Below are 14,467 nucleotides of genomic sequence, written 5' to 3' on the forward strand. Positions count from 1 at the left end.
ATCTAAGGATGGTACTATAGAACGCCACCTCAAGGTAGGCCTAGTGGCGCCATCTCTTGGTCAGGCCGGAAACTTATCAATCCACCCTCGTATTTTCAGAAATTTTACACAAAATCGATAAAATAATAATTATCTATTGAATTTTTCTTATAATGACCTTCTTAAGGGCATGTGATACTTCGTCGTGTGGTCAATCAGGTATAGTTCCGACGGATTTTTTTCCACAAAAATGAAAATTTTTAAAAACTGAATTCGGAGATGCTATAAAATATCATAACGGACGTCCCCAGACTCTTTTTTCAGGGATAATAACAAATACATGTTATTGTGCTAATTGCCAAATTTTATGCATGTGTATTATTTTGTGGTTAGGGTGATTTTAGCTCTCTGTCATTTCGATAATGTAGGTCTCTATCGTACCGATTCTGTCCGTAAGCACTCTAAAATAATTATGGTGAAATAAACTATTTTACCAGCCTAGCTGGTAATGCAGATAGATAAATTTTGGAATTTCAATGTTCAATTTTTCGCCACTGGGAAATTATTTATGAAATAAACTTTTTTGATTGCCTGCAAACAAGGTTAGTTCTGGGTGATTAGTTACTATGTTTACTTGCAAGTCCAAAGTTTTATTGATTATTCTAGAAAGAAGCCGTCGGAACCTAAAACTGATAAAATCGATACTAATTCCTAAGCGTTATGCAAATTAATCAGTATTTGCTAAAATTAAAACTTTTTCGAATTAAACCAAAAAAAAAGTGTGTGGGGACATCCGTTAGCATGGTCGCTATCATGTCCCAAATTTTTAAGACAAAATATTGATTATTAAAGAAAAAAAGGCGTCGGAACCTAAAACTGGTAAAATCGATATTTTCTAAGTATCACATGCCCTTAAAGTCTGATTTTAAATATGCCTTTATATATTTAAAGGCAAAGTGCTAACCTTTCAATAAAAATGATGAAATTTCGACTTTCCGGGCATTTGAGTACAACGCTTTGATTGAAGGTAGCTTATTATCAAATTTCGAAAAAATACGTTGGTATTGAAGTAAATAAAAACATTGTATTAAAACTAGTTTAGTTAATTCTTCGCAAAATAAATTTATTTTGAATGTGGTTGTGAACCATAACTTCGGAAATTACCGACTTTCTCATTTCTTTTCTTCCCTAAAATTCTATTTTGTAAATTAAAGAATATGTCCATTAAGTCAATTTTCAAATAAATTTCAATTCTGTTGTATTTCCAGGCTCAGATGCACCAAACAAAGAACCAGCAAATTCAAAACACAGAGTTTGCCGACTTTTTGGAAAACCATAATATGCAGAAGGAAGAACGGATTCTTATTATTTTCCACAAACAATGAATTAACGCAATTTGCTCTGTGCGTTACTCATCCAATGGAAAAAAAAATGTATACCATATACATATATTAATATAATATAATTATATATTGCAAAATGTTTGAATTGGTGGTGATAGATTGTATCAGTAATACTGCTGACAATGTCTTATATTTACTCAGCAGGGTTAATTTAAATCTTTAGTGTCTGTTTCATGTAGATGCCTTAGTAGGTTTTTATTCTCCATTTATAAATGTACAGATGAATGATAAAAATAAAATGTATAACCAAAAATTCTAAAATTTCATTCAATAAATCACGACTTGATTTTATTTTACGCGCAGGCCCTAAGCAGTAATTACTAATTTGCAAAAAAAAACAGTATACATTCTACTCGCCCTATCGTTTTGATATTTTAAATTTTTTTAATGAAATTTTCTCAATCGACCACTAAATATACCTAATGTACCAAAAGTAGTACGAAATATTTTATTATCATATGAAAATGCGTTGCAGGAAATTAATTACAAACCACATTCTCAATAATTCCGCTCTCAATAGTGCCGTTATTCATAATCTGGGTTGAGCCTCCACCCCCACTCCTGCACTTTCTTCTACTCGCTCAATGTTCGGAACCGATTTTCTCAATAATGCCGCGCGATGGATAGGGATCATCCATAAACTTCGTTGCCAACTTTGACAATTTTTCCCCCCCCCCCCCCCCAACCCTTGTTGACAACCGTTGATTTTTTGTGGGTTTATAGCGTGTAAAGTTGCTAACATGCCTATTTTGTCTATGTGACCGTGTAGTGAATTACAAATTTCGGTAATAAATCAGCAATTGAAATAAAAAAGGGTTTTTCAAAGTGTTGAAATTTGCGTAACAAAATTTGTTGTGTCAGTTAATGCAGATATTCTTGAATTTTTAAAGTTTTAAATAAAAATAATAATTTCAAATTAAAAAAAAAATAATTTTCTATCAGTCAGTTGATTTTTTGTACTAAATTATTAAACTTTAAATACAAAATGAATAATTTGTTATGCAATACGGTTGAATTGCCAAATTAAAATTATGAAATTTTAATTCAAAAATTTAATTTTACGCCAAAAAATACGAATTTCCAAAAAATACAAGAATTTTGAACCCTAAAGTTGAACTTTCGACTGAACTACATTGCTTTTTAGCCAAAAAAAACAACGAATTTTTCAGAAGATAGTTCACTTTTAACAAAAAGTTGAGTTTTTGTTCTTTCAAAACCCCTAAAGTATTAACGTCGTTTATAGACGACATTTTATAGGAAATTACACTTTTACTCCTAAACGAGACATTAATGTCAGCGCGGCACTATTCAGAAGGAGCCTAATAAATTCTCTTGCTCAAAAGTGTGACAGTGGTGGACAACCACATTCTGAGAAAAGTGGTTCCCCTGCAAGCCTGAATGCGGCACTATTAAGAAGATGAATTGGACTAGAAAAATAATTTATTAATACCTGTGTTTCAGCACTTACGGGAAATTTCCAATAATTTTTCAAATAATAATGCCAATAATTCATCATCTCTAAATTCCAATATTTAATTTAAAAATATTTTCCAACTTTCAAAAATTCGACAAATTCAGAGTTAGTTTAGCTGTGACAGGCAAATAGTTACTTTAAGCAAATAGGGTCTGCCTAGGAAAATAATATTTATTCTTATGCGATTGCTAAATAACTAAACGAAAGCTATCGGACTAGGCAAATTATATCTGCTCAAATACTTTTGAAGGATTATGAAAAAAACTTTATTCTATAAAGTAGGAATGCCCCTCATTGGATTTTTGAAATAAAAGCGTCCCGCTTGGCTTCGATGTAATCGAATTAGATGTTTTCAAATTAAAATCTAAAGTGTCAAATTGTAAGTCACCAGTCGATCTAACAGAACGTTGTTATAGGGAAAAATATAAATTTTTCGAGCACAAGTTATTTTAGTTGTTAAAATTTAATAGTTTTTAAGTCTTCGGGGTTTTTTGAGTTTGGCGTTTTGGTTGTTATCTTAGGAATTTTTTGTCTCGTAGATTTTTTTATAGGGTAACACGGTCATGTGGAGAGCCAGTCCATTTTTCCTGGATGCCTAACGCTCTCAAGGATACCCTACGGTAATTTTTTAACAATTTTCCCACATATAATTCCTCAAGAGTACTTCGGGCGTATCATAATTATTAAGAAAAACGGATCAACTAAATTTAAGTATAATATTATTTTATTTTGTAGCTCAGAGAAATAGTGCAGACTGTAGGTCCCTTATGAAAAATGTATTGGTAAATATTGCTTCTGAAACTTCTTCTTTAAAGGGAAGTGCAGAAACTATATAGTTTATAGAGAATTCATGGATCGTACATATTTTATAGCTAATAAAGGGGCAAAAGTTGTAAATATTCTTCGAATAAAAAAAAATCGCACATTGCAATGTAAAATGTAGTTATGTTTCTAATACTTATTTATCACAAGCATAATCTATTCCTAACACTCCTCCGGAGGGTGGCAATGGAGAAAATTTTATTTTTCCTGGAGAACAATCCAAAGTATAAAAAAAGCATGGAACCGTTTTGAACTATTAGCATGGTTCCTGCAAATGCAGACTGAACAGAGTAATAAACTTAACAAGAGCACGAAGTTTTCGAAAAAGTCGCAGGATCCTCGAGGATAGACACATGTTTCAATTCGCCGTTTATCTGCTAACTATATACTTCCTTTGTTTTATCGATTCAATTTTCATAAAACGGCAAGGAAAGACGCAAAAACACCTTTTCTTAATATTTAATCTCTGTTCGAATTTGTTGTTTCTTTCCGTGCAAGTTGTATCAAATTTACCAGATGCTAATAATGATACCAATTGTATTAACTGTAGAAAGGCCAAATCTTTATAGTTCGAAACTTCTACAAAATTTTACAAAAAATGACACAAGTACAAATGAGTAATTCTGCGGTGAAATTTTAAATATCTAATTTTACAGAAAACTGGTGCTACATGATTACTATAATATAGTGAAATTTCGTATGCATAATTATAAGATTTAACATGTACATGTATACTGTACTATTTCATAGTTGCAAATTTATAATTTCAATATTGTACAAATAAAGAAATTTAAAAAATCGCACTTAAATTTAAATTTTTATCATTGTCACAGGTTTTTTCTTTCTTTTTTGGATGACCAACTTTTGTCTATTCACTTTTTTTATAGCTCATTTTTATGAACAACTTTGGTCTTATTTTTCTTCGTAACTTGTGTCGTATATCCAAAAATTAAATGTTTTGTCTTCAAATTACGATTTTTACGAATCAAACTGAAACTGCGTGTTGTATTATAAAGTGATTCATAATAAAATTGTAAATGTTTTTTAAGTGCACAATTTGTTTCGATTCATCTGGTTTCATATTTTGTATCTTTTAATCGAATAATGGAATGTTTTTATTATTCATTATTTTTCGTGTAAGAAAAATTTAAATTTTTGATTTAATAGAAAAAATCTAAAAGTTAATATGATGATCTTGTAGAGTGTTCAAAATGAAAAATCTTTCTTTCTATGATTTTTTTTATATAGTGCGTTGCCTGGCCTAAGATGTTCATTTCCGTTTTTTTTAATTTTGTCGATGCTATAACTTTATTAATTTTTGTTTGATAAAAAATGCATTAAATAAATTGTTCCTATTTTTGAATACTATGAACAACCGTACATAAATTTTCATAGTATAAAAAAATTTATCTCAAAAATTTTCAAAATGCGCTCACTACTTCAATTTTTATCCAAGATGGTTGGCTAACAATCAATCAGTTAATTCCTTCTCAATTGATCGTGCTAACAAACTAAAATTTACAGATACATTTATACTCACATGCATACGATTGTTACTATTATTATTATTTCAGTTTGGATTTAAGTGAATAAACGATAAAAAGAAAAATTGTTGAAAAAAAATGGAGATGGGGGCAAGAGTGTAAAATTTAAAATATGAAACTGCTTTTCAAATTTTTTAAGTTATGATTGATTAGTAGGTACCATTGTAGGGCAAATAATCTTTCGTAAAATTCGCAATCTTTTTCCAAATTTGCCAGGCAACGTACTTAATGATATTTAAATTTGAAACGTTATACTTCCACTGTAAGCCCCCCCCCCCCCCACAAATATTACTCATCCGCAAATTGATAATTCTGTTTATAGGCGGCCCCGCATTCTGACGAAAATTGAGCTCAAATATGTGTTATTTAAAATGCTTTTTTCATAAATATATAATACAGATATAGTTTACGAACTTTTTGAGAATCAAATGCACACTGAAATAACTATATTACCGCCCTCACTTTTTCAGTTTACTGAATTTTCTTTGAAATTAAGAACCTTTTTTGTAAATAAAATATCGGACGGAAAATTTGGAAAATGAAGACAATAAAGACAAATTTTCGTCATACGTTGAAATTGTTTGAACCTAAGAACTCTTTTTATGCGTAAAATATCGGAATAAAATTAACAGGAGCCCCAAAGTTATCTGCAATGTCACACAGTATCCTCGAAAAAAGATTAGCTATTCGTATAGCAGCTCGCAGTTTATCTTACAGCTATAAATTTTATTTGTTTTTTGAATAATTTACCAACAATAACAATGAAAAATGCAAAATCACTTTTCTTGATTTTCAATTTATTTGTAAGTGTATCGTAACTTTCCGTGCAAGTTGCATCAAGTGCATACAGATGCTAATAGAAATACCAATTGTATCCCTAAATATGAACAGAGTGCAATTTCCACAATTATTAACAAAATCTCGTAAAATTCTTACAAGAGGCAGATTTATTTATTAGAAAGCACGTGATGAATATAAAAATTAAAAATTCTGAAAAAATTCAAGATGGCCATCCAACTTTTTTTCAAGCCCATTATTTCTGTCTTTCTCGGTGAGAATTTTTCAGTTGTCAATTACAATGCTACATTGTTGTAAAAAAAACACATTTTATAATCTATGAATATCAAAATTTTGAAAAATTGCACCTTATGAAATATTTAAGAACTCGTATTTTCTCTGAATTAAAAATGGCGTCTCGTTAATATTTTAAAAAGTTACATAAATTTAACAAACTAAAACAAAATATAAAATACATTTTCGGGAAGGATTTAATGATTCTTGAGGAAATTGAAAAAGTTTGTACTGAATAGTCAGAAATTCTGACTTTTTCGTTATTTTATTAGCCAAAATTTCAAACCTAAAATAAAATTTAGGTTTTGAAAATCCCTAAATCCTTTCCGAAAATGTATTTTATGTTTTGTTTGCATTTGTAAAAATTATATAACTTTTTGAAAATAGGAATGAGGGTTCATTTTTACTTTAGTGAAAATTTTGAGATCTACTTCCAAATATATACTTTGTAACAATATAATTGATTTTTCATCAAACTTTGAAGATCTTTAGACATAAAGCATAGAAAATACGAGTTTTTGAGTATCCGATAAGAATTGTAGAAATGTTCTAAATTATAAAAATTGTACACACAATGGGCAAATTTGTGAAATTCAAAGACTCCTACAAAATTTAACCGAAAAATGATATATTGTAAAATTGAACAATTACTGATGTAAAACTACAATTACACGGTTTCGTACAAAAACGGTGCTCTTACCTTTTTAAAAGTAGCTTATTTCTCATTTGTGTCATATATAACATCATAAAAAACAAATCAATACTAAGTGAGTTTTAAAAATACAAAAACACCGTCATTGTATTTTCACTGCAAAATTTCACAATTTTAAATTCCATTGTACTGAATGATTAAAATACTATCGACCAATGTCAAGATTGTATTATTTGAAAAATTGAAGAAATTATACGTAAATTTAAGTTTCTATAATTGTAACAGAGAACATTCTGACAAATCATGCGTTAATTATAGTAACATTATTGGTATGAATAATATATTAGGAACGAATTTGCTATATTTAAGGATTTTTATGTGGCTTATAGTTTTTAATGTACCATTATAATAATCTCTTGCTGCTTTTCATAATTTTCATATCCAATTCAATGCGAAACATAGAGATTTTTTCTTTTGAATTTAGATTTTTTCAACTACAAAACTTTGATGTCATTGCATTAAACCTTTTTTTCAGGGAAAATGGTAAAATTTAATGTCAGAGTTTACCGACTTTCCCATATATTTTCTTGCCCGCCATCTTATTTGAAAACCTAAAGAAGATATCAATAAAGTTATTTTTTGAATAGATTTACAATTCTATTTTAATTCCAGGTTAAGTTACATTAAAAACACTACCAGAAAACCCAAAAAACTCGAGTTTCTCAACTTCTCGGAGAACTATATCTGCAGAAGGATGAACGGGTTCTAATTATTTTCGAACGAACAACCATTTTTGGTATTTCACTACGTACGTCACTCATCAAATTGCATATCTAAGAAGGATTTTTATATGTGACTCATAAAAATATGAAATATGCAAACGACATTTAAAAATGCTGTATTTGCAAAAATAAAATAAAATTTTAAGTTAATTAGTGTAAATATCGCAATTGTAAAAATAATATCTTGTAAATTTAGGAATTTTTCTAATTCGCATGTTATTTCTAGACGGGAAGGCAATATTACTGTCTGTTAATGTTTATTAGGGTGGCTCAAAGACGATTTTTTAGAGGGCAACAATCCCCCCAATTTCATTCCAAATCGGAAAAAAGAAATTCCCTAATTTTTTATTTTTTTATTTTAACAGGTGCCGGTTTTGACTTCAAGTTTCCCATGTAAAATGCATGGGGAAAAATCACTTTTTAAAGTTTTTGGAATAATTTTTTAGGATTTGAAAACATGTGACGGAAAAGTATGGGGACCTGTTAAGAATGATTTAATAAAGAATTTCATGTATCAGAAATATGGATTTGAACCCCCCCCCCCCCTAATACAACCCCACGTATACCTGAAAACTACCTTAAAAACAAAAAATTTCAATTCTTCATGAAATCGAAATTTAAACACATTGGTTCATTAATTTTTAATGGAAAAACAAATGCAATTTGTTTAAATCATTTTTATTTTGAAATTCGTTTTTTCCTTAAAAATTATTACCATTGGTCTAGTAAAATATTTATTAACATTGGTTCATTATCAATGAAAATGATTACTGTGGGTCTAGTAGAATATTTATCACTCATAATTAATTACTGATTAATAAATAATTGAATAATAATTAATTTCTCAGGAATATTTCAGTAATAATTTTTGATAACATTTTTTTATAAAATTAATCAAACAATGTTAATAAATATTTCACTGCAGAAATATTAATAATTTTTAATAAAAAATTATTTAAACGAATTTTATTGGTTTAAACAATTGAAAATTAATGAACTAATGTTACTAAATATTTAACTAGACCAATAGTAATAATTTTTAACCAAAAACAAGTTTTCTAAAAAAATTTTTCAAACAAATTCCATTGGTTTAAATAATAAAAAATTAATGAACCAATGTTAATAAATATTCCCCTAGACTAATAGTAATAATTCGTAGGGGGAAACGAACTTTCGAAAACAAAAATTTAAATAAATTCTGTTTGTTTAAATAATAGAAAATAACTAACCAATGATAATAAATATTTCACTGTACCAATATTAATAATTTTAAGTAAAAAATACGAAAATACAGTGTTGAAAAGGTCGATTTCATAAAGAATGGACATTTTTGGTTTTTAGGGTAGTTTTCAGGTACTCGTGAGAGTGTGTTAGGGGTGTCAAATCCATATGTCTGATAGAAGAAATTCTTCGTTCGATAATTCTCTGCAGGCCATCATAATTTCCCGTCATAATTTTTTAACCCCTAAAAGATTATTCCAAAAACTCAAACAAGTGATTTTTCGCCATGTATTTCACACGAAAAACTTCAAGTCAAAACCAGTACCAGATTAAAAGAAAAAATTTTTTTTAATTAAAAAAAATTAGAGAATTTCTTTTTTCGGATTTGGAATAAAATGGAGGGGATGGTTGCTTTCTAGCATGCAAAAAAATTCTATGAATTTTTGGACCACCCTAATGTTCATGGTGCTTAAAATATATGTGAATAATTCTATAAATTTTGAGTTCATTTTAAATATTAGACAGCCCATAAACAGTAAATAATCATTTTTAAAAGCAGCATACAGTTTGTTTATTCTATATGTTGATTATTTATTATAAAAAATTTCCTAATAGAAGATTGAAAATTTTCAATAATTCTCCGAAAACTTATACCAATAATTTATTTTTTGTAATTGTTTGTTCGGTTATGCATGATAAAGTCGCTTTTTGACACCTTATTTTTTTTCTGAAGGTGATACATTATATGCCTTTGTAAGGCAGTTTTTGGAAGTTGTAAAATTTTTGTGAATAGCAACTGGACAAGCACGGTGCGATTATTATTATTATTATTATTACAGCATTGAGCCATTTCCCTTTCGGGGTAGGCGTGACTCACTCGGTAGGGGAAAGAAGTAGTGTGTGAAAAGGATAGAGATTTTTCAGATTGATCCAGAATTCTCGTGCTATTTAAGTAAATAACACGTTCGTTTCGCAACACTGCTCCGACCCAGGTTGCTGATCAATCTCTCTAGCAATCACCCCAAGCGAAGAACCTCACGAAGTCGTTACGTAAGGTTCCCCACTTGGGTCCAATAGTGGCTAAGGTCTTTTGCTTCAGGCGTCATTCACTCTACTGACACTCTTTTTATTAACTATTTGCCGCCATACTTTCCTGTCCTGGCATACTTCTCTAGCTTCTTTTATGTCCATGCATTTTTTAATGCAGGATCTCGTGTTTCTGTGACTTCTTATGTCTCTTCTAAGTAGGGTCTCATCACAAATTCTAACCATTCTTTACGCGGTCTACCTCTGGGCACGTTGCACGAAACACTTCTTTCGTTAGCCGTTCATTTGGCATTCTCTCAACATGTACGAACCATCTTAACCGATTTCTTTCCCATGTGTCTACTAGCGTCTCTTCTGCACCACATTCTTTTAGAATGTGGTCATCAGGGTTTTTCCGCATATTATGCGCATGAATCTCATGTCAATTGCGATAATTTTACTTTTGTCTCTTTCTTGATAAGTACATGTCTCGCTACCGTATAGTATAGTCGGTACAAATATAGAATTATGTATTGCCATTTTAGCTTTATTTGATATATTTTTACTTCTGATAAGGATACCTGCTCTACCAATAAGCTTCTTACCATCGTTTATGCGTCTATCGAATTCCTTATCTATCTTCCCGTCCCTATTAAATAAGCTACCAAGGTATGAAAACTTATCAACTTGTTCAATTCTCTTAGTATTTAATAAAATATTGCATAGTGTTTTCTCACTCTTTCCTTCGAACACCATAGTTTTTGTTTTATTCGCGTTAATTTTGAGGGCCATGCTCTTCATGCTTGCATCTAGTTTATTCAAAATTCTTTGTAAGTCTTCGATAGACTCTGCCATAACAACCTTATCATCTGCGAACGCTAACCCACGACCCTTACTGTTTTGAGATCCACACCCTCTTCGTCGAAGAGAGCCATTCTTCAACACTTGTCCATAAATAATATAAATAACCATGAAGACATAACGCATCCTGGTCTTACTCCTTGAATAATATCGAAACAGTCACTCAGTTTCCCATTCACTCTTACACTCGCTTTGCTACCTGAATATGTTGTTTTTATAGCTTGGAGGATCTATACATTGACTCCATACTCTTTCATGACTTCCCAAAGTTTACTTCTATTTACCTTGTCAAAAGCTTTTTCTAGGTCTCTTTGCTTCTGTTCTTTTCATTACCCTACGAATAAGTATTTTTGAATATATTTTACTTACGGTGCTTAATAAGCTAATCCCTCTGTAATTATTGCACACGCTTTTATCTCCCTTCGTATTGTATATTGGTACGGTAATCGCTTTTTTTCAATCGTCTGGGACGTCTCCCATCTCATAATATAAATTTATCAATTCAAAATAATTTATCAAAAAATTGGAATAACAATTCTGGATTGAAACATCATGTCTAAATTTATTTCCGATACAATCCTATCATCAATGAGTCTCTAATTTATTTTAGTGGTTGATCAAACGAAATTTATAGAGGAGGTCCAGACAAAATTTTTTCTAAAATAAAAAAAATCCCCAGAAACTTTATTAATTAAAATTAGGACAAGTTACATTGCCTGGAGATATCTTTTTGGAACGCCTATGCCATCAAAATAACTCAGAATTAATTTTAGGCTGATCAATCCTCAGTCTTGGGATAAGGTCCAGAGATAACGATTTTTGAATAATGTTGATTGAAATGCACCGGCTAAAATGCACCAATACCATCTGCAAATTCTTATGTGTATTTCGTCTACGATCGATCTTTTAAAAAAAATGGAAATCAATTATTATATTTATAAATATTGTGTTACTTATTAAAATGATTAATAAGTAATGATTGTTAAATTATTATAAAGTAATTGTTGTTAAAATTATTACTGCCGACACTGTCAGTACTGAACATCTGAAACAACAAATTATTTGTTTCGTAAAGAATAATTAATCGAAAGTATAATGAACATGCCGGGCCGATCTGTCATTATTTCAAGGTTATGCTTAGATTCACCTTTTTGCTCTAATTGCTGTGAGTAAATGCAGGTAATGTCAATATAAAGTTATTGCATGTAATATTTTATAATGATTGAACACCTTTATTATTTGTCATTACTACATAACATAATCTAGAATTTTTTAAAACTTGTATCTATTTGAAGTTTCGAACGCAATCATGGAAACTGTTATAAACTTTTTCAAAATGTCCACGGACTTGACCGAATGGCCGATCGTAATGCAACTTTAAAGGCGCGAAATTTGAAAATGCCCCTGTACAATGGTTTCACCCCTACTGTTGTGCAATTCGAGTAGCATTCAAGTTCGCTATACATGTAAGTCATATATATATATATATATATATACTGAATCCCCGATTAAGTTTACGCCCGTGTTGATCTTTCCTGCTTTTTGTAAATTTGTATTTATTATTTAGGAGCAGTGTAGAATTCAAAATGAACGTATAAGTTAAGAGATTATTCACATATATTCTACACATCATGGACATTATCAGACAGTAATATTGCCTTCTTATCCAGAAATAACATACGAATTAAAAAGATTTTTGTATTTAGAAGATATTATTTTTGCAATTGCGATATGTACAGAGTAAAATGATACAAATAGTGGTCAGTTGGAAAATAATAAGGACCCATTGGTCCTTCTGTATGTCATGGTTTTTCGAGAAGTAGAGAAACTCTAGTTTCTGGATTTCGTGGTTGTGGTTTCGATTTGATTAAACCTGAAATTACAACAAATTTGAAAAGTTACTTAAGAACTAACTTCATTTGATATCTTCTTTAGGTTAGAAAATAGGACGGCGGGAAAGAAAATGCATGAGAAAGTCGGTAAACTCTAACTGTAAATTTTACTATTTGCCCAGAACAAAAATTTTAATGCGATGACATCAAAGTTACGAAGTTGAAAAGAATCGAACTTAAAAGGAAAAAATATATATGTGTACACAAAATAAATTCGATACTTTTAATATTTAGAGACTTGAATCACTGAAATTGCAGTAAATTCATTTTACCGAAAGTGATAAGTCCAAAGTGTTGGTCTACAGAAATAATAAAAACATTAAAATTTTAAACCCAAAACTCAAAATAAAAATATGTGTATAAATCAAGAAATTTGTTATAAGTTTGGACCATCTTCAATTGGCGCAAAAAGGCACGTTCGCAGTGAATTTTATATGAAAATTACGAAAAGTGGCAAGAAATGATTAAAATGAGAGAAGGACTATGCTTACCACATGTTTCATTAACTACAGATGCAATATGGAAATTTGTGGATAAAGTACATTACAAACTAAGAGCCTCAAAAATCCCATGAGATAATAAATTTTCTCTTGATATATAATCCATACTAATAATGTCAATAAGATTAACGCAGGATTTGTCAAAATATTCCGTAACAATCATAGAAACTTAAATTTACGTACAATTTTTTTTAATTGTTTGAATGATACTACTTTAAAATTATTTGACACTATCGTCTTCATGTATTATGTAGCCTAAAATTAAAAACTCTCCCACCGAACATACAATGAAAATGTTTTTGTAATTTAGAAGTCACTTATTATTGATTTGTTCTTCTTAAAGTTATGTATAATACCAATTAAAATAAGTGACTTTTAAAAATACAAGAACACATTTATTGTACAAAATCGTTTAATATTAGCGTCAAGTTTTACATTAGAAATTGTTAGATTTTACAAGATATCATTTTTTATAAAATTCTGAATTTGTCAAATTTGCCAATATTGTCTACAATGTTTATAATTTAGAATATAACTAACAAGTCTCATTACGGGCATTTGTTACATTTTTACAATTTCGCGTATTTGTACAATCTGTACAACTTATACAATTGGAACAAGCTTTGCAACCTGTACAACTTGTACAATCAGTACAGCCTTCACAATTAGTCGTGCAGTTTCTACATCCTGAACAATTATTACATTCCGTACAATCACTACAATTTGAACAATTCCGGCAACCCGTACAATCACTACAACCTTGACTATCGTTGCATCCCGTACAATCGCTACAATCTGTACAATTTCTACAACCCGTACAATCAGAACAACCTTTACTATCTCTGCAATCCGTACAATTAGAACAGTTTATACAATTCACACAGTTTGTACAATCTCTGCAGTTTATGCAGTTGACACAATTTGTATTTCCATTAGCATCTACGGAACTTGATACAACTTGCATGGAAAGAAACAACAAATTTGCACAGAAATTGAAAGTTACAAAAAGTGATTTTGTGTTTCTCCGTACCATTGTGTGGTAATTTAATCAAAAAGCAAATAAAATATAGGGTTTTCAAATAAACGGTGAGCTGATACACGAATAGCTAATCTGTTTTCGAGGATCCTGCGACTTTACAGATAACTTTAGGGCTCTTGTGAAGTTTATTATACTATTCAGTTTGACTGCCGGAAAACTACTGATACTGATAATTTAAACTTTTCCGTGCTTATCTTATGC

At 30.0% G+C, this 14,467-nt stretch overlaps 2 long non-coding RNA genes across 2 annotated transcripts in view; one reads left to right on the forward strand and one right to left on the reverse strand.

Moving 5' to 3' along the window:
* LOC117175676 overlaps nt 1–1,263 on the forward strand; it is a 5,502-nt gene extending 4,239 nt beyond the window's left edge. The window contains exon 3 of the long non-coding RNA XR_004467477.1: nt 1,248–1,263. This is a non-coding gene — a long non-coding RNA (uncharacterized LOC117175676). The remainder of the gene's footprint in view (nt 1–1,247) is intronic.
* Nucleotides 1,264–12,519: 11,256 nt separating this feature from the next.
* On the reverse strand, nt 12,520–13,753 carry LOC117175675. Its single transcript, XR_004467476.1, has 2 exons — nt 13,219–13,753; nt 12,520–12,708 (listed from the first exon to the last, which is right to left on the reverse strand). It is a non-coding gene; the product is annotated as an uncharacterized LOC117175675 (long non-coding RNA).
* Nucleotides 13,754–14,467: the final 714 nt, after the last annotated feature.

The sequence above is a fragment of the Belonocnema kinseyi genome, chromosome 6 (assembly GCF_010883055.1).
Source record: "Belonocnema kinseyi isolate 2016_QV_RU_SX_M_011 chromosome 6, B_treatae_v1, whole genome shotgun sequence".
NCBI lineage: Eukaryota > Metazoa > Arthropoda > Insecta > Hymenoptera > Cynipidae > Belonocnema > Belonocnema kinseyi.